This window comes from Bos javanicus, chromosome 11 (assembly GCF_032452875.1).
Source record: "Bos javanicus breed banteng chromosome 11, ARS-OSU_banteng_1.0, whole genome shotgun sequence".
NCBI classification, from domain to species: Eukaryota; Metazoa; Chordata; class Mammalia; order Artiodactyla; family Bovidae; genus Bos; species Bos javanicus.
Window position 1 is genome coordinate 9,695,708 of NC_083878.1, and position 25,831 is coordinate 9,721,538.

Below are 25,831 nucleotides of genomic sequence, written 5' to 3' on the forward strand. Positions count from 1 at the left end.
TTGGTATTGAGCATGGTCTTTTGCTATTGTTAGTAGATCCAGAACTGCTGGCCGCTGACCTGAATTAGTTAAAGCATGCTGCACTGCGTGCCGCTACCACATTTTTGTAAAATGCTGTCATTTTTCTTAAAGATATGGCTAGACTGGGACATGAAAACGTGACTTGGGGATGACTCTGATCTGTATAAATCTGATTTTGTAAACTTTTAATTTCGTGGCTATATTCCAAATCTGTAGGTATGACAAATGTCCTGCCACCATTTTTCTTTCTCAGGCCTGTAAGTTTTCTCAGAACTTTGGTTAATGGAAATTCTTTGTTTCCTGGCATATACTCAAGGAATATTAATAGTTTCAAGCTTTAATAAAACTAGTTTCTTGGAGTTGAAGTTGGAGGAGGAAAAAACCCCATAATTTATTAGATTTAAGAGATGACACAAAAATTAATAATTATTTAGATTTAACTGAGTTCTATTATTTCTATACTTTCATAACACAACTTCCCCATTTGAATTCTTTACTTTGATTTGTGTCTTAGCTGGTCCAAGTACTTAATTCTTTCAGTGGTGTGACTTAGGAAGGCATGTTGTTGGGATCTGCTTTCTGAAACCTTACAGGGCTAGAATTAGTTAATAGCCAAACTGGACTAGAAATCATGTCTCCTATTCCTTGGCCTTTCCTCCAAATTAGCTGCTTTACTTATCCCTCAGGGGGAAGAAAAAAGTACCAATAAAAAGTCTTTTTATCAGCTCTTTTAAAACCTGTATGAGAAAATATGTCTAGAGCACTTAGTACAACACCCTTAGAGGTGCTATCTCTCTTCTACAAATGCAGTAACAGATGCTCAGAGATTGACAACTTGCTGCAAGCCACAAAGCTGGTCAGAGGCAGAGCCTGGGCTTAGACATGGGACCATCTGAATTCAGAGCAGAGGCTCAAATCTCACTGAATAGCCAGCAAGCATCTCCCAGAGCACCGGTTCCTTTTTTTAGTTCTGCCATCCTCTAGCATGTTAATTTAAGGAATACTCAGCTTTCAGGGCTCAGCTGCCAAATTAGATTATGTTGCAAACAGTCAGCTGTCTGCCTGTGCTACAGCACACACTCAGCAGGCATTTCAACAAAAATTAATTGATGAAAAGATATGACAATCACCCAAAGCTGACAGAAACAACTTTTACCCCTGCTGATAAAAACTAACAGATTCTAAGGTTAGAACTTTATTTGAAGCTTGGGATAGAGACCCACTCTAAGAACATTTCCATTTATCTATTTAAATATGTATTTTATCTTGGATAATAGCTGTGTTAATGCTGCCCCTTATAGTAATCCCTTTTATTAAGTCAGACCTTAAAAATACACAATATGTCTGCTCTACCCAGGAAAAAGGCAGAGAATAAAGGAAAGTTAGGAAACCTTGGAAATCTTTCCTCATCCACTATTTCTAATCAAAATTATGCTGATAGGTAATTAACTGGAATAATGGTTTTCCCCACAAATGCCTAGGTCTTCACCTACTTGAAGATCTCTGAGACATTAACCTGAAGTGAATTAGATCCCCAAACAGTGAGGAGTATTGAAGAACCAACTTGGGTCATAGAACCTCTTATTTTCTCTGTCCTCAACTATCTCTGTGATCTTAGATAAATTCGCAGAGCTAGGCCTCCATTTTCTCATACATAAAATAAAGTTTAGACCTAACATATGTCTGTGTGTCTGTCCAAGTTCTCTGAGAAATCAGTTTTGAACTACAGCTTATTTCCATGGGAACTTGGACTCAGAAAGCTCCTATTTCCCTGTCTCCAGGTAGAAACACCATAAGTTGCTCCACTGTTGTGAATTCTCTCTCAATAGTAAGACAATTTTCATTCAGTCTCCTTCCCACATCTTTCTGATGATGGCCAGTAACCAGAACTGAAAGAACAGAATAAAATATTTAAATTACTCACTTCTTAAATTGCTTATCTCTTCCTGAATAACACACAGTTGTGCATTTTTCTGTCTCTCCTTCTGTTTTGGAAGGACAGTTCCCCTGGGAGTGAAGGCAGTGCCTTCCTGTGCCTAGCCTCTGCCTTGGGGTTCCGACTGATGTCATCTGCCATGGTCCTGGCACAGGGCTATTTGGGAGCTACCTGGTCTACTCTTCTTCCCTTGTATGGTACATCATACGTGAACAAGTGGGGAACCAGGGGAATGTAAGCTTCTTCCTCAGCTCTTACCCATACCTTCTGCGAGCCCACTAAGTCAAATGCTTGTCTTTGCAGTGTTTGACTTGTCTTTGTGTTTGACTCCTCTCTCATGGGAGTGTAAAGGAGAGAAATGTGGGCACCTAATCAAGTAGCCAGGTGGCATTGACTTCCATAAGTGGGTGAGGAAACTACAGTGGGCAGATGGTACAAAGGAAAATGGAAGGAAAGATGATTTGTTCAGCCTTGGTGGAGTGGGGGTCTAGTCTTCCTCCAAGTCTCAGCTACCAGTCTTTCCAAGTCAGCATCCTTCTTCATTCATTTTCCTCCTCAATACTGTCCCAAGCCCCATTCTACCACTAGTGCAAAGCTGAATAAAATCTCGGGAGAAAATCCCTTCCAGCTTCTGCTCCAGTCACCACTGATCCCAGGCAGTGGCTGAGACGCGTTGGAGAGATGAGTTCTTTGGAGAGATGGATGGAGCCCTCAGCGCCCACTCCCATTCCCACAACAAGGAAAGAAAGGCATCAGCATCACCCTGTGGACATACAAAGGGTTTCTCATTTTCTTAATCAAATTAATAGAAATGCAATGTATCCTTGCACTGTGTTATCTGTACTCCATTTAGGAGAAAACTAAATTTGAATGAACATAACAAAATACTATATAAAAATACAAATTGAAGCAAGGGTTGGCAATATTTCTGACAAAGGTCAGTGTATTAGTTTCCTAGATTTTACCACCAGCTGAGTGGCTTAAAACAACAGATACTAGTTTCTCACAGTTTGGGAGAAGCTGAAAATAGAAGAGAAGTAAAAAGTAAAGGAGAAAAGGAAGATATAGCCATCTGAATACAGAGTTCCAAAGAATAGCAAGGAGAGATAAGAAAGTCTTTTTAAATGAACAATGCAAAGATACAGAGGAAAACAATAGAATGGGAAAGACTAGAGATCTCTTCAAGAAGTTTAGAGATATCAAGAGACTATTTCATGCAAAGATGGGCACAATAAAGGACAGAAATGGTAGGGACCTAACAGAAGTAGAAGATATTAAGAAGACATGGCAAGAATACACAGAAGAACTATACAAAAAAAATATCTTCATGACCCAGATAACCATGATGATGTGATCACTCACCTAGAGTCAGACATCCTGGACTGTAAAGTCAACTAGGCCTTAGAAAACATCACTACAAACAAAGCTAGTGGAGGTGATAGAATTCCATTTGAGCTATTTCAAATCCTAAAAGATGATGCTGTGAAAGTGCTGCACTCATTATGCCAGCAAATTTGGACAATTCAGCAATGGCCACAGGACTGGAAAAGGTCAATTTTCATTTCAATCTCAAAGAAAGGCAATGACAAAGAATGTTCAAACTACTGCACAATTGCAGTCATTTCACAAGCTAGCAAAGTAAAGGTCAAAATCTTTCAAGCTAGACTTCAACAGTATGTGAACCAAGAATTTACAGATGTACAAGCTGGATTTAGAAAAGACAGAGGAACCAGACATCAAATTACCAACTTCCGTTGGATCATAGAAAAAAAAAGAGAATTCCAGAAAAACATCTACTTCTGCTTTATTGACTGTGTTAAAACTTTTGAGTGTGTGGATTACAACACACTGCAGAAAATTCTTGACGAGATGGGAATATCAGACCACCTTACCTCCTGTGAAACCTATATGCAGGTCAATAAACAACAGTTAGAACTGGACATGGAACAAGGGACTGGTTCCAAATTGGGAAAGGAATTACATCAAGGCTGTATATTGTCATGCTGCTTATTCGACTTATATACAGAGTACATCATGAGAAATGCTGGGGTGGATGAAGCACAAGCTGAAATCAAGATTTCCAGGAGAAATATCAATAACCTCAGATATGCAGATGACACCATCCTAATGGCAGAAAGTGAAGAGGAGTTAAAGAGTCTCTTGATGAAGGTGAAAGGGGAGAGTGAAAAAGTTATCTTAAAACTCAACTTTCAAAAAAATGAAGATCATGGCATCTGGTCCCATCACTTCATGGCAAATAGATGGGGAAACAATGGAAACAGTGCCAGACTTTATTTTCCTGGGCTTCAAAATCACTGCAGACTGTGACTACAGCCATGAAATTTAAAAAATGCTTACTCCTTGGAAGAAAAGCTATGGCAAACCTAGATAGTATATTAAAAAGCAAAGATATTACTTTGTCTACAAATGTCCATCTAGTCAAAGCCTGGCTTTTCCAGTAGTCATGTATAGCTCTGAGAGCTGGACAATAAAACAGGCTGAATACTGAAGAATTGATGCCTTCGAACTGTGGTGCTGGAGAAGACTCTTAAGAGTCCCTTGGATAGCGAGGAGATCAAACCAGTCAATCCTAAAAGAAATCAGTCTTGAATATTCATTGGAAGGACTGATGCTGAAGCTGGAGCTCCAATACTTTGGCCACCGATGTGAAGAGCCAACTCATTAGAAAAGACCCTGATGCTGGGAAAGATTGAAGGCAGGAGGAGAAAGGGATGACAGAGGACAAGGTATTTGGATGGCATCACCGACTCGATGCACATGAGTTTGAGCAAGCTCCGGGAGTTGGTGATGGACAGGGAAGCCTGGTGTGCTGCAGTCCATGGGGTCACAAAGAGAGAGACACAACTGTGTGACTGAACAACAACAGCAATACAGTTCTGGGAATCAGAAGTATGAAATCAAAGCGTTAGCAGGTGTGCATTTCCAGCACACCACAGGTCTAGGAGAGAAGTCCTTAACTGCCTCTTCCAGCTTCTGACGGTTCCAGGAATTTCTTGATTTGTAGATATGTATTCCAGTTGAGCTATTTCAAATCCTAAAAGATGATGCTGTGAAAGTGCCGCACTCAATATGCCAGCAAATTTGGAAAACAGCAGTGGCCACAGGATTGGAAAAGGTCAGTTTTCATTCCAATCCCAAAGAAAGGAAATGCCAAAGAATGCTCAAACTACCGCACAATTGCACTCATCTCACATGCTAGTAAATTAATGCTCAAAATTCTCCAAGCCAGGCTTCAGCAATATGTGAACCGTGAACTTCCTGATGTTCAAGCTGGCTTTAGAAAAGGCAGAGGAACCAGAGATCAAATTGCCAACATCTGCTGGATCATCGAAAAAGCAGGAGAGTTCCAGAAAAACATCTACTTCTGCTTTATTGACTATGCCAAAGCCTTTGACTGTGTGGATCACAATAAACTGTGGGAAATTCTGAAAGAGATGGGAATACCAGACCACCTGACCTGCCTCTTGAGAAATCTGTATGCAGGTCAGGAAGCAACAGTTAGAACTGGACATGGAACAACAGACTGGTTCCAAATAGGAAAAGGAGTACGTCAAGGCTGTATATTGTCACCCAGCTTATTTAACTTCTATGCAGAGTACATCATGAGAAACGCTGGGCTGGAAGAAGCACAAGCTGGAATCAAGATTGCTGGGAGAAATATCAATAACCTCAGATATGCAGATGACACCACCCTTATGGCAGAAAGTGAAGAGGAACTAAAAAGCCTCTTGATGAAAGTGAAAGTGGAGAGTGAAAAAGTTGGCTTAAAGCTCAACATTCAGAAAACGAAGATCATGGCAACTGGTCCCATCACTTCGTGGGAAATAGATGGGGAAAGAGTGGAAACAGTGTCAGACTTTATTTTTTTGGGCTCCAAAATCACTGCAGATGGTGACTGCAGCCATGAAATTAAAAGATGCTTACTCCTTGGAAGGAAAGTTATGACCAACCTAGATAGCATATTCAAAAGCAGAGATATTACTTTGCCAACAAAGGTCCGTCTAGTCAAGACTATGGTTTTTCCTGTGGTCATGTATGGATGTAAGAGTTGGACTGTGAAGAAGGTTGAGTACCGAAGAATTGATGCTTTTGAACTGTGGTGTTGGAGAAGACTCTTGAGAGTCCCTTGGACTGCAAGGAGATCCAACCAGTCTATTCTGAAGGAGATCAGCCCTGGGATTTCTTTGGAAGGAATGATGCTAAAGCTGAAACTCCAGTACTTTGGCCACCTCATGCAAAGAGTTGACTCATTGGAAAAGACTCTGATGGTGGGAGGGATTGGGGGCAGGAGGAGAAGGGGATGACAGAGGATGAGATGGCTGGATGGCATCACTGACTCAATGGACGTGAGTCTCAGTGAACTCCGGGAGTTGGTGATAGACAGGGAGGCTTGGTGTGCTGCGATTCATGGGGTTGCAAAGAGTCGGACACGACTGAGCGACTGAACTGAATTTCAGTTTCAGCCTCCATTGTCATATGGCCTTCTTTCTATCCATGTGCATCCTCATCCCTATCTCTTATTAGAAAATTTGTTACTGGATTTGAGGCCCACCTGGATAAATCTAGGATGCTCTCATATTAAGATCCTTAATTGCATCTGCAAAGACTTTTTAGAAATTAGGTGACATTTGCAGTGACTGGATACCAGGGTGTGAACGTGTCTTTTGAGAGGCTACCATTCAACCCGTTACAGACAGATAGTAAGTATGTTAGGCTTTACGGGACATAAATGTCACAACTACTTTATGTCCCAGCTACTTGACTCTGCCATTGCAGCACAAAGGCAGACATAAAGAGTCTATAAATAAATGTTTAGCTATAGTCCAGAAAAATTTAATTTATGAACACTGAGATTCAAATTCCACAGATTTTCACACTTTATGAAATATTTTTCTTTTTATTGTTTATCAGCCATTAAAAAATATAAAAACTATTTTTTGTCCATAGACCATACAGAAACAGGCAGCAGGTCAGATTTGGCCCATAGTCTGTAATTTGTTGATCTTGGGTTCGAATTACAGAATATATTTCAAATCATCTTGATTTCTTTTTTGAAGGCTTCCATTAACCTTCAAATGAAGCCAACTCTCTTTTCTGTATCTTCATTATTCTAAAAGTTTCCATGTCTTTTGACACACTTTGTGGTTGCTCTCCTTTTCAAAATCCTTCCTCTAGTCACGTGGATATGATGAAGCATAAGAGTGGCTTCACAAGAAATATGATCATGGAGGGTACATGGTGATTTTTGAAGGCAGGAAGGTGATGGTCCTGACCTCGTTTATATGTAGCTGAGCTATGTGACCCCTAAGAACAGGATATGGTGACTGCTATGGAAGGAATAGAACCTTCCTCAAATGAGTTGGCCAGATGTACCATGGTGGGTGGAAGATGAATGGAGTTAATGACATTAGAGAAAGACAGACAGAGAGAGGAGGAAAAGGGGAAAGAAGGGCATGTAAACAGGGAAAGGGAGATGGGGAAAAAAGGGAGAGATAGAAAGATAAAGCAAGGTTGCTAGAGGCAGAGGAGGAAGCTAAGTTCAAATGATGCTAAGGTAGCTTGAAACTTATTAGACCATCACAGGAGAGAAGGCAATTAGAAACATCTTAGCGCTGAAGAGAATTAAGACATTTTAGGAGCTGAAATCTCAAGAATGAAGAGAACATCCTTAAAGGCCAAGGGCAGAATGCACAAGAACATTGGTCTGTTCCTGACTGTTTTGACATTTGTTTTCATTAGTTTTTAAATAGCAGACAAGGTGTAAAGCATCTTTCCAAAATTAACAAAGTCAATTATATTTAGTAGCCCTTTCCTTTGATATGGAGAGGTAGGGTCCAGGAGGATTGTGCTTGGTATAAATTTCCGTGAGCAAAAGCCTGGGGAGAACATAGATTTCTGGGGAAGAGGGGTGCTTCTTTAGGCTACTGTGACTGAGGTGGGAGTGGACTGGACACGGCCTCTGCAGGCCGCAGCCCAGAGTGGGCCAGAAGAGGTGGTGGGGTCACAACAGGAGCTGAGCAGCGCTTTGCAGACAGTTTCAGGGCGTTCTCTGACAGCAAGGATGAAGGGTGGGTGGATAAGGAGAGACTGATGCAGAGAACATAGGCAAATCAGAGAACACACGACAATTAGGAGTGCGGGGAGGAAGACGTTTTCTTCAGCTCTTCTGGTTTCTCCCGGCTGGTCTAAGAGTTAAACTGATATGAGACAGATTAACAAGAGAAAATCAAAGAAAAGTTTAATAATAGGTATACATGGAAGAGACCCAGGAGAACTGAGTAACTCCCCAGAATGGCCACAATTCTTACCTTAAATACCATCTTCAGCTAAAGATAAAAAAGGATATTGGGGGTAGGGGTTTGGGACTTCAAAGGGGAAGAAGGCCATTCATATGGAGAGGTAAAAGACAATGTTTGATAAAAAAAAAAAAAAATAAAATAAAAATGTTTGCTGGGCCAGGCAGAGATAATGGGACACAGGGAAGAGTCTTAAATGGACTTTGCTGGTTTCCTCCCTGTCTACACACCTAGTTCGTTCTGTTAATATAATTATCTATTAGCTCTTTTCCTAGAACAGGTCCTCTGCCTACATTTGTTTAGGCAGTTAGGGGGAAGGTCAAAATTTCTTACTGATTCTTTTGAGATTTGAATGTTTTCAGTTTGAAATAATCTGCATGTTAGAGATATTTGGGGCGGCAAGTTTTGCTTCCCTATAGTTCAGGCAGGAAACCTTAAGGGCCTGATTCACACGTGATGAAAGGAAGAAGATGGGAAACCCTTCTCAAAGAGGGAGCATGGCTGGGTGGCTAACAGGCTGGCATTTTCACTCAGCTATTCTGGCTTTCGTCCTGAATCCCCAGTGGTTTTTGCTCGACTGATTATCTCCATGGGGCCAAACTTCCCAATTAGAAATCTCCCAGAGTAGCTGGCTTCAGCAATGCAGCGCTTCCCTCATGACACGCTTAGTCTGGAGAGTCTAACTACTCCCCAGTGGGCTCCTCAGAAGTGGTGTTGTTTGGGGGTTTTCAGGAAAAATACATTCATAGCTCAGCAGCAATAGTGTGATCCTGACTGTTGGAATCCTAAGGAAAGCCAGGAGCCTGGGATGAAGGCAGTATCAGGCTCAGCATTCCTATGGGCCAAGCACTGTTTTGGGCATTACTAGGGGCACCCATGGAGAAGGCAATGGCACCCCACTCCAGTACTCTTGCCTGGAAAATCCATGGACGGAGGAGCCTGGTAGGCTGCAGTCCATGGGGTCACTAAGAGTCAGATACGATGGAGCGACTTCACTTTCACTTTTTACTTGCATGCATTGGAGAGGGAAATGGCAACCCACTCCAATATTCTTGCCTGGAGAATCCCAGGGACAGAGGAGCCTAATGGGCTGCCGTCTATGGGGTCGCACAGAGTCGGACACGACTCAAGTGACTTAGCAGCAGGGGCACCCAAGAGAAATAGCATTCTGCACAGTCAGCTCCCAACCTCCACACTTCACTTAACCTCCATCTTTCAGTTAACCAGCAAGCTTAGCCTTTATTGAAATCCTCCAGCCAGGCTAGCCCTTTACCAAGGCTCATGATGTCCTTCTGTAGCAAGGACCACCCTAGTTTTCTCTGCACAACACCCTGAATAAAGCTGAATAGTACTGTACACAGTCAGAAGCTTCAGTAGAAAGTTTAATGAGCCTGGATAGAGTATTTACATGATACTGATGACCTATAATCAGCACGAGTAGGATAAAGAATGTGCAAGGAGTCATATAGGAGATGAAACTGTCTCTATTTTGCTCCCTAGGTTTTCCTGCCTGGATCTTCTGCCCTCATAAGTTAAAAGGATTAGCAGCCACGTGAAAGGAAATGAAGGATGCATTAGGTGAATTTTAAGAATCTTGCTCCTGCTTCTTCCCCAGTTATATACACCTACTCTAAGAATTAAGAGATTTGTTGTAATAGTCTTTGTTCTGATTCTAAAATAAATCCTAGGTTCAAAGATTTAGTAGAGATCCCAGAGCACATCCAGCCAACATTCATATGTGATAGATAGGATCAGTGATTCTCAGAAGGGAGTAACCTCATTTCAATGCCAGGACTGTCTTCCTTTTGGGCAATCTTTCATGATGTCCCACTGAGGTATAGGTGAAGTCAGAAGATTCCTGCCCACTATGCTTTCATGCCACATGACAATATCTCCTTAGATTCAGTCAAAGTGACTGTGTATTTGCATCATTCCCAGCCTGCAATCCTACTGAACTTCTGCTTAAAACAACTCTTTCAAGAGGTTTTGGCCTCCTCTCTCTTTTTGAGGATGGCAGACTGTGTGTTATGTAGTCTGCTCTCCTAGGGAGGATGTCACTATCCTCTTAGAAATGGATTATACCAATGAGAAAGAGTTCAGTGATGAGGAGAGCTGCCATCTAAAGTCGTGTTTAGTGGTATTTATCAATTATACTCTATTTTTAGAATCAGAAGGAGTCAGACTTCTGACACTTCAACTCTTGGACTTTTGGCTGAACTGAGAGTCTGGATGGCCATTTCCAGGGTTTCCATAGTCCTCTGGGAGATATCAAGGGAAGATTTCATGCAAGGATGGGCATGATAAAGGACAGAAATGGTAAGGACTTAACAGAAGCAGAAGAGATTAAGAAGAGATAGTAAGAATACACAGAAAAACTATATGAAAAATGTCTTAATGACACAGATACCCATAATGGTATGGTCACTCACCTAGAGCTGGACATTCTGGAGCATGAAGTCAAGTGGGCCTTAGGAAGCATTACTACAAACAAAGCTAGTGGAAGTGACAGAATTCCAGCTGAACTATTTAAAATCCTAAAATACAATACTATTAAAGTGCTACACTTAATATGTCAGCAAATTTGGAAAACTCAGCAGTAGGTTAGTTTTCATTCCAATCTCAAAGAAGGGCAATGCCAAAGAATATTCAAACTACTGTACAATTTTGCTCATTTCACATACTAGCAAGATTATGCTCAAAATCCTTCAAGCTGGGCTTTAGCAGAATGTGAACTGAGAAATTCCAGATGTACAAGCTGCGTTTATAAAAGGCAGAGGAACCAGAGGTCAAATTGCCAACATTTGTTGGATCATGGAGAAAGCAAGAGAATTTCAGAAAAACATCTACTTCAGCTTCATTGACTGTACTACAGCCTTTGACTGTGTGATCACAATGAACTGTGGAAAATTCTTCAACAGATGGGGATACCAGACCACCTTACCTATCTGCTGAGAAACCTGTATGCAGGTCTAGAAGCAACCAGACATGGAACAACTGACTGGTTCTAAATTGGGAAAGGAGTGAGACAAGGATGTATATTGTCACACTGCTTATTTAACTTATATGCAGAGTATCTTGTGCAAAATGCTGGGCTGGATGAATCACAAGCTGGAATCAAGATTGCTGGGAGAGAGATCAACAACTTCAGACATGCAGATGCCTAATGGCAGAAAACAAAGAGGAACTAAAAAGCCTTTTGGTGCAGGTGAAAGAGGACAGTGTAAAAGTTGGCCTGAGACACAGCATTCAAAAAACTAAGATCATGGCATCTGGTCCCATCACTCCACCCATGGGAAGGGGAAATAGAAGGGGAAAAGAAGCAGAAGAGATTAAGAGATGGCAAGAATACACAGAAGAACTACACAAAAAAGGTCTTAATGACCCAGCCATAACCATGATGGTTCAGTTCAGTTCAGTAGCTCAGTCTTGTCCAACTCTTTGCAACCCTATGGACTGTAGCACGCCAGGCTTCCCTGTCCATCACCAACCCCTGGAACTTACTCAATCTCATATCCATTGAGCTGGTGATGCTATCCAACAATCTCATCCTTTGTCGTCCCCTTCTCCTCCTGCCTTCAATCTTTCCTAGCATCAAGGTCTTTTCCAATGAGTCAGTTCTTTGCATCAAGTGGCCAAAGTATTGGAGTTTCAGCTCCAGTGTCAATCCTTCCAATGAATATCCAGGACAGATTTCCTTTAGGATTGTCTGGTTTGATCTCCTTGCATTCCAAGGGACTCTCAAGAATCACTCAAATAAAGGGGGAAAAGTGGAAGCAGTGACAGGTTTTATTTTCTTAGGCTCCAAAGTCATTGTGGATGGTGACTGCAGCCATGAAATTAAAAGATGCTTGCTCCTTGGAAGGAAAGCTATGACAAACCTAGACAGTGTATTAAAAAGCAGAGCCATTTTGCTGACAGGAGTCTGTATAAGTCAAAGCTATAGTTTTTCCAGTAGTCATGTGAGAGTTGGAACGTAAAGAACGCTGAGCACTGAAGAATTAATTCTTTCGAATTGCGATGTTGGAGAAGACTCTTAAGAGTCCCTTGGACTGCAAGGAGATCCAACCAGTCCATTCTGAAGGAGATCAGCCCTGGGATTTCTTTGGAAGGAATGATGCTAAAGCTGAAACTCCAGTACTTTGGCCACCTCATGCAAAGAGTTGACTCATTGGAAAAGACTCTGATGCTGGGAGGGATTGGGGGCAGGAGGAGAAGGGGATGACAGAGGATGAGATGGCTGGATGGCATCACTGACTCGATGGATGTGAGTCTGAGTGAAGTCCGAGAGTTGGTGATGGACAGGGAGGCCTGGTGTGCTGCGATTCATGGGGTTGCAAAGAGTCGGACATGACTGAGCGACTGATCTGATGTGATCTGATCTGATCCCACTGTATTGCAATTCAGTGCTACCATGTTTCTCTCTTTCTTTTTTTTTTTTTTTTCCTGACTAGACTTCAAGCTCTTCAAGAGCAACTCAGTTGTCATTCATCTCTGTGAACCTTATTCCTACAAAGTGCCTGGTATTTAATAGATGATTAATGAATACATTTTGTAGGAATGGATGAAAGAATGATGGATGTGGGACTAAGCCCATTATGTTATTACTACTTGACACTTGTCATTGAAATTAAGGGTTTGGAGAAATGTCCATGTTATGAATATTTGAAATCACAATAGAGGGGAAGGACAATTGAAATGTCATCTGGTTTGGGCCATGTGCCAAACATCCTAGGAGGTGTTTGGTGGGGATGCTTTCCAGCTAAGTTCTGGGAAGGAACACAGTATTTATATAAGGGCGGGCATCTGTTTACACAAAAAGAAAGTGCTCCACTACTTCACTTGACTGGAACTGGAATTCTGGTCTCCATTTGATGACTGAAACAATGCAGGGCATTGTAAAACATTTCAGATCAGTTGGTTTCCCTGGCAGCTTAGTTTGCGTCACTGCAGAAGCACAGAGCAGATCATGTGTCTGTGTTAACAAGCCTGCAGAACCGGCCTTGGGTGGAAAAACTGTAACTACAGAGGAAGTGATGGGAAATTTTTTTCAGAGCCATCAGGTAACACATTTCACATTAAAACATTGCCTGGAAGTTGGCCAGAACTAAAAATAACATCATCTGTTGTATAATGGTTTACAGTTTATATTAAAAAAATTTTTTCACAATCATTATTACACTTCTTTTTTTTTTTTTTCCTGGTAACTGCAACTCCACTTTATAGAAGAGGAAATTGAGACTCGTTAGGATTTGTTGTCTATGGGGTCTCACAGACTCAGACACAACTGAAGCGACTTAGCAGCAGCAGCAGCAGCAGCAGGATTTGTTGACTTCACACAATAACTGGTAGATTCCATGTATACTAGGGACTTCCCTATAGTTCAAACAGTAAAGAATCTGCCTGCTATGCAGGAGACCCGGGCTTGATTCCTGGGTTGGGAAGACTCCCTGGAGGTGGACATAGCAACCCACTCCAGTATTCTTGCCTGGAGAAACCCATGGACAGAGAAGTCTGGTGGGCTACAGTTCATGGGGTCGCAAAGAGTCGGACACAACTGAGCGACTAACACTTCGCTTCACTTCCATGTATACTGTCTTCTCTATGGTTATTAGCATCACAAAAAATTCAAGTATCCTTATCTCGACTTCTGTTTTTGTTAGTTAGTCTCCAAATTGTGCCTGACTGTTTTGCAACCCTATGAACTCTAACCTGCCAGGCTCCCCTGTCCATGTAATTTCCCAGGCAAGAATACTGGAGTGGGTTGCCACTTTTTTCTCCAGGGGATCTTCCTGACTTAGGGAGTGAACCCACATCTCCCACTTGACAGGAGGATTCTTTGCCACTGAGCTACCAGGGAAGTCCTTATCTCAAATTTGTTGTTCTTTTCTATGATTTGGTCTTTGGCCCTTTTCTCTTTGCAACCCATGCTTTCCTAGATGATCTCATTTGTGTTCATGGTTATAACCATTAACTTCACAGTGGTAATTCCTAAATTTCTGTTGCCAGATCTCTTATCTTAATTCAAGTTATATAACCAACATGATTTCTGCATCTCCCCACCTAGATGTGCAGATCCTGCACTCTAGCTTGTTCTAACCTAACAGGATTTGATATGACTGTTGAGCCAGGTATAATGTTTCTTCACTTATTCAACTTTTTATTATTTCTTTCAGTAAAGGAATATTAAGCACTTTTCTTCATATAAATTTTACATAACTCAATTTTCTTTGAAGTATTATATTCTTTCATGACCATTGTGATATGATCTTGTCTATAGAAAAATCATTTGGCATGACATTGTAGATTTTGCCTGCAATGCAGGAGACCAAAGTTCGATCCCTGGGTCAGGAAGATGCCCTGGAGAAGGAAATGGCAACCCACTCCAGTATTCTTGCCTGGAGAGTTCCATGGACAGGGGATCCTGACAGGCTACAGTCCATGGGATCTCAAAGAGTCAGACACAACTGAGTAAAGGAATATTAAGTAGTTGTCTTCATATAGATTTTACATAACTTAATTTACTTCTAAGTATTATATATCATGGCCATTGTGATATGACTTTACTTCCATATGTTTATAAATGGCTATGCTAAAATGTGAATGTGTGATTTTACACATTTGTTTTGAAACCATCTTCTGAAATGTCAAATTAGTTTTATCTGTTTTTCAGTTGATTCTTTTTGGTTTTGTAGATACACTGTTACCTTAAAATAATGATAATTTTCTCTTACTTTACACTACTTAAGTCTCTCATTCCTTTTCTCATCTTAATTGCATTGGTTGGCCTAGAACAATATTACCACCACCAATAGTCATCATTAGGTGACTTCAGTTTCTCATCATAAAACTTAATAGCTTTTCACCACTAAATAAAATCTATGTAGATATTTTATTGATAGAATATCAATCTGTGTCCATTTTACATTAGTAAGTGATGTTAATTTTTCATATGTGCCTTTTAATTATCCAAATAAAAAATATTTTTCTCCTTTGATCTAGTCATATGATAGATGATATTAATAGAATTTCTGATATTGAATTTTCTTTTTAGTAATTTTTTTCTAGAAAAGTCCCCATTTAATTTAAAAACAAAATTTTATTTAGTTCAGGGACTACATTCTAAATTTACTAATTATTGCTTCCCCTTCTAGAATTCCTATTATACTAACCTTCTAGAATTCCTGTTATGCTATGTTTTATTTCCTAAATCCACTTCTCGTATCTCTTACATTTTTATGTATTATATTTGTTTTATCTTTTACTTCTGGGTTTTGGGAAATTTTCTCAAGCTGAACTTTTGAATCACTGATGTGATTTTCTATAATGTCTAATCTGTTACTCACTACTGTCACTGGCAAATAAAACTTGAAATTTAAAACTTGAATTCAGAAACATAAATGTACATTAAAAAATTAAATTAGTTTAAAATTTTAAATGTTTAAAAACAATATTTCCTGACCTCTGATCACTGCTTTTAGATGGAGTGGTTGCTTAAATCCAAGTTTATTGAGAATATGAATCAATTTTGTTTTTTTTCTTAACATAACTTACTTTTTGGAGTAAACTTCCTTCAGAGAACATTTCTGATTGTTCAGATGTATTTTCTTCATTCAGACTTTTGAGTCATTTCATATATCTGGTTTTTCTGTGCTTGCCCAGCTTTCCTGAGGAAGTCCTTTTATATTTGTGAGTTACAATGGTTTCTGTCAGAAATCATGGGGATACTTATTCCAATCTTAAGTATAGAAAAAGAGAAAAGGAGAAGTCTGCAGCTTTAGTTTTGTAGGACTACAGTTGACTGTGAAGATTGGGAAAAGATTACACCTAGAAACAGCTGCACAAAAGAGAACCTCTTGTTATGACAAATAAATTCTTCCAGGCCATAGTGAAGACCATCGTTATCTCGGAGCCCCATAGACTGTGCCCATACAATTATCATACCTCTCAAGGCTGAAAGAATTCTATCAGCTCCCACTGTAGTTCCTGTCCCAGTCATGGTCCCATAGAGTCCTGGGCCTGCTACTCAAAGTTAGGAACATTTATGCCAAGTCAGAATCCCCCTAAACTGTTGAAACTAAGAAAGTAATTACAAACAAAGGAAGTTTCATGGCAGAGAGCTTCACTGATAAGCGGATGTCTGAAACTAAAAAAAGATCTAAGACCTACAAAAGTCAAAAATATTTACTGTTTAGCCTTTTTGCCCACATCTGGGTTAGCAGAAGGAGACTGAGTTTAGAAAAACAGATTCAAGTTTTCACTCCAGTATTAAGTGTGAGGTATTGGCTTACCAGGTGGTGTTAGTGGTAAAGAACCTGCCTGCCAATGCAAGAGACGTAGGAGACCCAGGTTCCAATCCCTGGATTGGGAAGATCCCCTGCAGGAGGACATAGCAACCCACTCCAGTATTCTTGCCTGGAGAAGCCCATGGACAGAGGCGCCTGAGGGGCTACATTACATAGGGTCACAAAGAGTCAGACACGACCAAAGCGACTTAGCACACATGCATGCACATTGAAGGGGGCAGAAATCTTACTGAGCCAAAGTTTCCTTATCTGTCAAGTGATAATAATACTACCAGCTTCAAAGGGCTGAGTTGGCATTAAGCAATATAAAATGTATAAGGTGTCTCAGCATTTTGAAAAAACTCTGGTTCTTCTTATATTTCTTTTAATGGATAAATGTAAGGAAAGATAAAAATCATAATTTTGAATCAAGATCTTAGAAGTAATCTGCTTCATTCTTGAGACTCTTCAAAAGTATCAATTTCTGAAACTTTTCCCAGAAATTCTAATTATGGTAGGTCTGAGTAGAGAGGATGGTGTTTATCTTTTGTTTACAGTTCTTTGGATCATTGTTGACCAGGTGGGGAAGCCAGTCAGCAAATACAAAGTTATTGCAGTCTCCAAGGAACCGAGTCCCTGGGTCAGAGGTGGTCAGAGATGTGGAGAATGCAGATGTCCCCTCTGTTTGTCCCTCCCATTATAGTGAAAAGACATGGTGAATGGACTTCTTAATGCCTGTAGAGACTTCATTCAGACCCTTAGGATCTGTACCTTCTGTAGTTCTTGTTAAAGCCCTAAACTCCAGAACCCTGAGTCCAAAGGATTTGGGAGACTGCAGTTTTATAACAGAGCGTAATTCTTACCTCATGTGTACATGTCCTGGGAGGGCATGTAGACTAGAGGCAGAGGGTCTAAGATGAACTCAAAGCTGTCATTCACCAAGCAGAGTTCATTGAGCCAGAATAGACTCTTCAGGATACAAACCTGGCCACCTCACCGACGGAAGAAAATACAATGATTTCCCATTCCCATCTGGATAGATACCTCTCCATTCTGCTCACTACTTTGGAGTTAGGCTATCTGAAGATTCAAATGTATGACTTTGGGTACATTACTTAATCTTTCTGTGACTGTTCTCTCATATGTGAAATGTAGGTCATAATAGTATTTATCTCTTTGGGTCTTTACAAGGATTAAGTGAGTTCATATATATAAAACTTTTCGAAAAACACCTGGTATGTGGGAGACCTGGGTTTGATCCTTGGGTTGGGAAGATCCCCTGGAGAAGGGAAAGGGTACCCACTCCAGTATTCTGGCCTGGAGAATTCCATGGTCTTTGGTCCATGGGGCTGCAAAGAGTCAGACATGACTGAGCAACTTCTATTTTCATAGAGTAAGAACCCAGTGGTGTGAGCTGCAATCATTACCCTGCACCATTCTCCCTCTCGCTCCCTACGTTCCAGTTTGTCCTCTATCACAGGGGCTTGGAATGTACAGTTCCCTCTTCCTCTCTGGAATGACTCCACCTGCGTGTCATTCCTCCCCTACCACAGCCAACTCGTCTTAAAGATTTCAGCTCAAATGCCACTTCCTCAGAGATTCTTTCTCTGACTTCCCTGGCTGTGCAAGCCCTTTCTTACATGAACTTCTGACTTTTCTTCCTCATAGAATTTAACACAGCTCCAATTATTTGTAGGTTTAGTTGATTATCATCCATTTCTGTCATACAACTAGAGCTCCCTGAGATCATGGGTGGTAGTCATGATCTCTGCCTTTACATCCCTAGCCCCTTCCATAGTACCTCTCTCTAATAAGCATTCAGTAATTACCTGAATAAAAGCATCCAGGCTGCCAACCAGTGATGGGAAAGGACCTCAAAAGTAGCCAGTGGGGAGAGGCAGATATGAGACCCTTTGACAGTACTCCAGTCCTGCCTGAGTTTGTTTGCCATAGCGTGTAGTCATGCAGTACAGGCCAAGGCTACATGGGATGTCTTCAATGGATGTCTTAAAACACCCACTGCCCCCCCTCAGTTTTGGGTCAGTGAAATGGATCAACCCTTCGTGGGTGAGAGATCATTTCAGCCCTGAAATCTATTCCTACTTGAGTAGCAATCACCTTCCTTGGGAAGAAAGCAAAAGTTCAAGGTAGGTAGCTTCAGCTGTGGATGAAAAGCAAAGTCTGCGGCGAACTTGTTCACTTACCGCTCTACCCAAAGCAGATCTCTTTCAGGGCACACACAGTACCTGGCATGTAGCTCAAATAAATATCTGCCAGTGCTAAAATTTGTGACTGTGTCATTCCCAGTCCTGTTTATTTTTTACGGGATCTTTGAACTGGGGAGGACTCTGCATTTCTCTTACAAAGCTTAGGTTTTGAAATGGGACAGAACTAATGGGCAGGGGCCTTATCTTTACTATTTAACTTCTGTGTATCTGTGAACTCCAGTTTTCTCACATACTGTCAAAGGATAGTGTAATCATAAGTACATCCATCTTTCCCAATACTGGTGTTTGGAGCCACTTTATTCAAAGCTATTAAGTTGTCTCAGATGTGTGAATCTCCTGCAGCACTGGTGAAACTCGGCATTGTATATTTAATACTCTACAATGTTTAATGTCAAAGATCCCATTATGAACAGACACATTAAAGATCTAGCAGTGTGGAGCAAGTGGATATGTACAGGAAAGACAAAGACATACTAACATATCAATCATTGGAAGATATTTTGAGCCAAAGTTTTCCATAAGCAACTGAATCTCTAAGGAATATTCTCCTTTTAAACCTAGAGGAGAAAGGGAATTAGAGGTAGCAACATGCGTGGCCACTCTACCTACATAGCTAAGATTTTGTTTATAGAAACTGTTTCGTAGATACTAATTTTAAATAATGTGTAGAGATGGACTAAAATAAGCAGTTCTTCCTACTGGAAAATTTGGCCTTGCTTTTAAGCTCTGTAAAGCCCTGGGGTGAGTTGTTTGACATCCTAAGGATGTCAGGGATGAAAATTCTGGGGACACCTATTGTCTCCTCAAAACACCAAGCTGGTTCATGGGAACTGGCATCTAAGGTTAAGACTTGGGCTTTCCACGTAAGTATGGCAGGACAACAATCTTACCACTTTCCAAGGATGCAGTTGTACACCCACCACTTGTAATTAATTAACTTGAGTCCAAGAACAATGATTTTCAGCCCAGCAATGTTTCAAATTACAAACCTCTCATAGCAAAGCTGAGTTCCATCTTAGTTCTGTGTGTAGCTTCTCTGGCTCTTGCCTGAGTTCATTTTTCTCATAGGACTTTACAAAAACAGCAAGAACCCATGAATGCCTAATGCCTCAGGTTGTAGAAATGTGCCGTGTATTGACCAAATATGTTTCTGCTGCATAATGAGAGTCACCAAGTTTTCAACCTGCAATGACTGAGTCCTTAATATCTGCTTTCCCTTTCTCTAACAATCAGCTGTCTTATTATAGGTTCTATTATTTGCAATATCCAGGGGCTTCCTGGGTGGCTCAGTGGTAAAGAATCTTCCTGCCAATGTAGGAGCTGCAAGAGAGGCAGATTCAGTTCTTGGATCAGGAAGATCCCCTAAAGGAGGCAATGGCAACCCACTCCAGTATAATTGCCAGGAAAATCCCATGGACAAAGGAAACTGAGGAGCTACATTCTATGGGGTCACAAAGATTCAGACATTACAGAGCGACTGACCATGCACACATGTATGTACAGTAGCCATTCATAAGTGCTAAAGATTGCTGTCAGAATTCAAATCAGATGAGAGTAACCGAGACCTGACTGCTGTGTCTTAAACACAAAAAGGTTTAAAACAACCTTAGCAGGAGGCAGGTCAACATTCTAAGGATGCTAGAGACTTGCCAGTGCTAGACTTACCTAAAGCCATGGCCAGAGTAGGACAGGTATGGTGGTTTGGTGAAACCATCAGACACCTGGGATCCTTCTATCTTTTTTGCTCCCTCTCACGTGTCTTCCATTCTCAAGTCATCTGTTGGTCAAAAGTGAATGCTGATATTTCAGACACTGCATCCACATTCTAAGCAGTAAAAGGGATGAAGGAAAAAGGGAGAAAGGTGCCTCCTCATGGAATTCTTATAGAAACTTCCACTTATGTCTCTTTAAAAGATGATGCTGTTAAAGTGATACACTCAATATGCCAGCAAATTTGGAAAACTCAGCAGTGGCCACAGGACTGGAAAAGTTCAGTTTTCATTGTAATCCCGAAGAAGGGCAATGCCAAAGAATGCTCCAACTACTGTACAACTGCACTCATTTCACATACTAGCAAGGTAATGCTCGATATTCTTCAAGCTAGGCTTCAACAGTATGAGAACTGAGAACTTTCAAATGTATAAGTTGGATTTAGAAAAGGCAGAGGAACCAGAGATCAAATTGCCAACATCCAGTGGATCACAGAAAAAGCAAGAGAATTCCAGAAAAAAAAAAAAAATCTACTTCTGCTTCATTAACTATGCTAAAGCCTTTGACTGCATAGATAACAACAACTGTGGGAAATTCATAAAGAGATGGGAATACCAGACCACCTTACCTGCCTCTTGAGAAGCCTGAATGAAGGTCAAGAAGCAACAGTTAAAACCAGACATGGAACAACAGACTGGTTCCAAATTGGGAAAGGAGTGCACCAAGGCTGTATATCGTCACCATGTTTAATTAACTTCTGTGCAGTGTACTGCAGCCAGCGCAGCAGGTAGGGATCGAAAATGGTCAACGCACAGTTTGGGAAAAAGAAACTAGAGACAGAATTAAAGTTTTAAAGATGGGACCTGGGGGACTCCAGACCTCTTGGATCGAGAGCCCTATTCCTCGGAGCCACATCACTTTTACTTAGTGTCTTGGCAAGCAGGAAGTATCTGTTGTGCTAAGATGAAGTCAGCCTCCTGTGTCCCAATCATATCTCCCATTTTACTGATTACTTTAAACTATCTTTGTTATTTTCTTGTACAAGGGCTATCACCTGCCTGGAGGTCACAGACCCACATATGCCTTGGGAAAACATCTCAGTGTGTGCACAAGCAGCGTTCTGAACTTGTGCTGACCTGGCGTTCCAAGGTCCACACTATGTTTTTCCTTAGCCTAACAACTAATCAACCCAGTGTACTTTTATTTGGGTTACGCTGTATTGCTATATTTTGCTTTTATCCTTTTCCCATGGTGATTTTCTCATGGCTTAGCCAGAGCAACAGGCAGCTGACTACTAACCCTGGCATAACCCACTTTTTGTTTTTGTAGCAGAAGATGTGTTGATCTCGCAACTTCTTTCTTTATTAGTTTTCAGAGGGCTTTTTGTGTGCATCTGAGGACTAAAGAGAAGATTATAGTGAAACAGCAAAGCATAGTTAGTATTTTAATGAGACCACCTCTGATACCTTTGATCCACTTGAGAGGACTCAATGAGTTAAGGCCCCCTGTTATCCCTTGAAGTGTATCTGTATCTGGTAATAGTCTAAGAGAAGCATGCTACTTGTCAATGGTTCTTGTTTGTAGCTTTTTAACATCTAGAGTAAGGTCGTCAGCCATATGGCCCTGCAAGTGCCATCTAACATTTTTCCAGGTGTGTTCAGATTGGCTAAATTTCTGGGGGGTTACACAGAAAGTAGTAATGTTACAGTCACACTTTAAATGTATTCGTAATTTAAGATTTTGTACTTCTTTTCCTAAGAGTAGCACTGCATTTTCTAAATCCACCAACCTGTTGTTAATCTCTTCATCTATATGAGTTTGGGCTCCCCAGTGATTTTTGTGAATGTCTGGAGACAGTTTTTTACCTTGATGAGGCTGTTCAGAACTCAAATGTATCCAATTTCTGGAGGGATGAGGCAGAGAGAGAAGAAAAATATTTTAATTTTACCCATAGGCGTAAATCACTAAATTGTTTTAAGTCATCAGTGACTTGAGGAGAAGAGTTTTTTGAATATCTGAAGCCAGTAATATGTCAGACAAAAAGTTGTGAAAATTGTATTCATATTCAGCAGTTTGTTCAATCTCATGTAACCACTTCCTTTGTTCTGTGGTCCTTGTGTGATGACAAAGGACGTCAGTGAAAGTGACGGTCTCCAAGAAGCTCAAGAGATTTTTGCCAGTGTCTGTGTCTGTACGACCTATTTAGCAAAGTGGGTGCCCCGGCCACTGCAGATTGCAGAAAATGCATTTTAACCATTTTTTCCACTGTGAGCTATTAACCCTGCAGCCAGGAAAGGCTTTATCGTATCAAATAGAAGTGAGGCTCGTCAAGGAGCGGGGAAAAGCAAAGTGGCCATCTTGGACTTCCCATAGCCCTGACTCTTTGGTTTATAGCCGTTGTGTATCCATTTTAAATTTTCTGATGAGGGGTTAATTTTGTAGAAGCAGAATGAGCTTTGTCTATGTGTGCCATAGTTTCCATAGATCATGGTGAAATAGCACTCATTTATTTTATCAAAGTAACAAAAGATTTTAAAAGCAAGTATGAATTACTTAAAGACAAATTTGCATAGTCTGTTATCAAAAGCCGTATTTCAAGAAAACTTTGTTTTTAACAAGAAGAGAAAACCAAATTCCAGATGGGTACCAGCTTATATTCACTGTGAAACAATAATTATTTACTTACTCAAAGTAACAATAAGACTTTAAAGGCAGTTTAATGTCTTAAGAAATTTGTACCATGCACAAAACTCTTTTTTCACTTGTCATAAACCTTTTTTTACATTTTTTGTAGTCATCACTTCATTTATCTATTTAGAGACTATTTCAAGATGGCACCAAATATATTTATTAACAGTCCAAAATCTCTTTAGTTTCTCTGTTAGTGTTCAGTAATTAATGTTGCAAAATCTTATTTTATTTGGAAATGACCTGGCTATTTAATCAACTTTGTCATTTAGTTTAATACAATTCTAGAAACTTGTTACCCCAATCCTCAGAGATTATTTTAGATAGACATTTCTAAAATATAATTATTTTTAATAAAGTTTATCTAAAAATTTTCATCTCATTTATATATATAAAAAGTCACTGTCTTTGTTGAAAAATTTAGTTTACCTTAAACCTAGGCACAATAAAAGTATTACACAATGTTGATGACTTAAGACATGTTTTAATTAGATTAGCAAACAAACATTAATGTTAGATATTTAATATTGAATATTTTTCAGTTCATGTGAACCTGAATTTAAATAGAGCTCATTTACAAATTAACCTCATATTACCCAAAAGCAAAGGCACACACTGAGACACAGATAAATTTAGACAGAGGTCTCATAGTTTTCCACTTGAAATTTAAAATGTCTCTTTGTCCCTTCTTTCTTTTCTTGGTTTGAATTCTACCAATTTGTTCATGGCTGGAGTCCCAGATACAGTGGGCTATGTATCCCAAGGACATGATAAGAGTTAACTTCAGGTTTTTTCCCAGGCCGGTTTTTTGTTTCTCAGGCAGAATTGGAGCTCCAAAAAAGTATTTTAACAAGTCAACTTTTTCTTAATTGCACATGCAAAAGGAATCGGTTTGGTGATTTCAAAAAAGATTTTAACCGGTTTTCTCCGGAGTCTAAAGAATATCATGGTCATTCAGTGTCAAAAATGTCATCTCTCTTTCTTGTAGTCATAGTTTTATAACTAAATATTAAACCAGGTAATGCTCAAATTGGCTCTGATAACAGGGGTTCAGTTCAGTTCAGTCGCTCAGTTGTGTCCGACTCTTTGCGACCCCATGAATCGCAGCACCCCAGGCCTCCCTGTCCATCACCAACTCCCAGAGTTCACCCAGACTCACGTCCATCCAGTCAGTGATGCCATCCAGCCATCTCATCCTCTGTCGTCCCCTTCTCCTCCTGACCCCAATCCCTCCCAGCATCAGAGTCTTTTCCAATGAGTCAACTCTTCATATGAGGTGGCCAAAGTACTGGAGTTTCAGCTTTAGCATCATTCCTTCCAAAGAAATCCCAGGGCTGATCTCCTTTAGAATGGACTGGTTGGATCTCCTTGCAGTCCAAGGGACTCTCAAGAGTCTTCTCCAACACCACAGTTCAAAACCATCAATTCTTTGGTGCTCAGCTTTCTTCACAGTCCAACTCTCACATCCATACATGACCACAGGAAAAACCATAGCCTTGACTAGATGTACCTTTGTTGGCAAAGTAATGTCTCTGCTTTTGAATATGCTATCTAGGTTGGTCATAACTTTCCTTCCAAGGAGTAAGGGTCTTTTAATTTCATGGCTGCAGTCACCATCTGCAGTGATTTTGGAGCCCAGAAAAATAAAGTCTGACACTGTTTCCACTGTTTCCCCATCTATTTCCCATGAAGTGATGGGACCAGATGCCATGATCTTTGTTTTCTGAATGTTGAGCTTTAAGCCAACTTTTTCACTCTCCACTTACAGGGGTAGCCTGACTGATAAGATGTTGTCCCGGCAGGGATTGTCTCTCTGGGGAGGTGACTTCTCTTAAAGTAAAGAAAACCTGTCCTTTAACTTCTGTTTTCTCCCAAGCTCTTATGTAGTATCACCTCACTTGTTCTATAGCCTGATCTTCCATAAGCACTTGATCTTGAGTTCTCCCCCAATTTCCACTGTCTATTAATTGATCTAAGGAGATGGGGATCTGCCTGGCTTGGTCATGAGCCATCATAATCAAATGGGAACCCTCAGCTAGTCCCTGTACTAGTCACAAGGTAAAAGGAGAATTTACTCCATAATTCTGAACAGCTTGCTTAAGTTCCTTTAGTATTTTGAAGGGAATCTGTTTGGCACAGCCTCATATACCCCATTAGGATTATTAGGATCTGTCCCAGGAGCTATCCGTCCATGTATTGTTGTCACTGGAAATGCCATAGTCATAGCTTCCGAGTCACCCTCCTGTCGAGTCCGACAAATGCCTTTCTGGAGGGGTGACAGAACTGCTGTCTGCTGTAAGGAAGGAAGAGCCCAAGCCTCTGCAGCGGTCAAGCCAGGAGAGGGAGGAAGAGGAGGCAAAGGAAATTCATCTTCCCCAAACAAAGGCGCAGAAGGAACTGCAGCTTTAAGAGCCTCCTGAGTTTTTTGTTTTACCTCTTGGGCTCTGCATATTCAGGTCCTCCCTCTAATGGGGTTTTACATTTACCTTTACTCCCTTTTGAGCTTTCAGGGGTCTGAAGAGGTTCCAAAATGGACTTTGTTAGTGTCCAAATTGACCAGATAGATACAGGCGAGGGCACTTCCTTGCAAAGAAGTTTCTTTAATTCACTACCTACCTTCTCCCATGTTCCTCAACCTAAAGTACCGAA

General features: G+C 40.6%; 1 protein-coding gene across 1 annotated transcript in view; it reads left to right on the top strand.

The window, feature by feature from the left end:
• TACR1 (tachykinin receptor 1) overlaps window positions 1-25,831 on the top strand; it is a 184,428-nt gene that overhangs the window by 52,773 nt on the left and 105,824 nt on the right. The gene's annotated exons all lie outside the window — the stretch shown is intronic.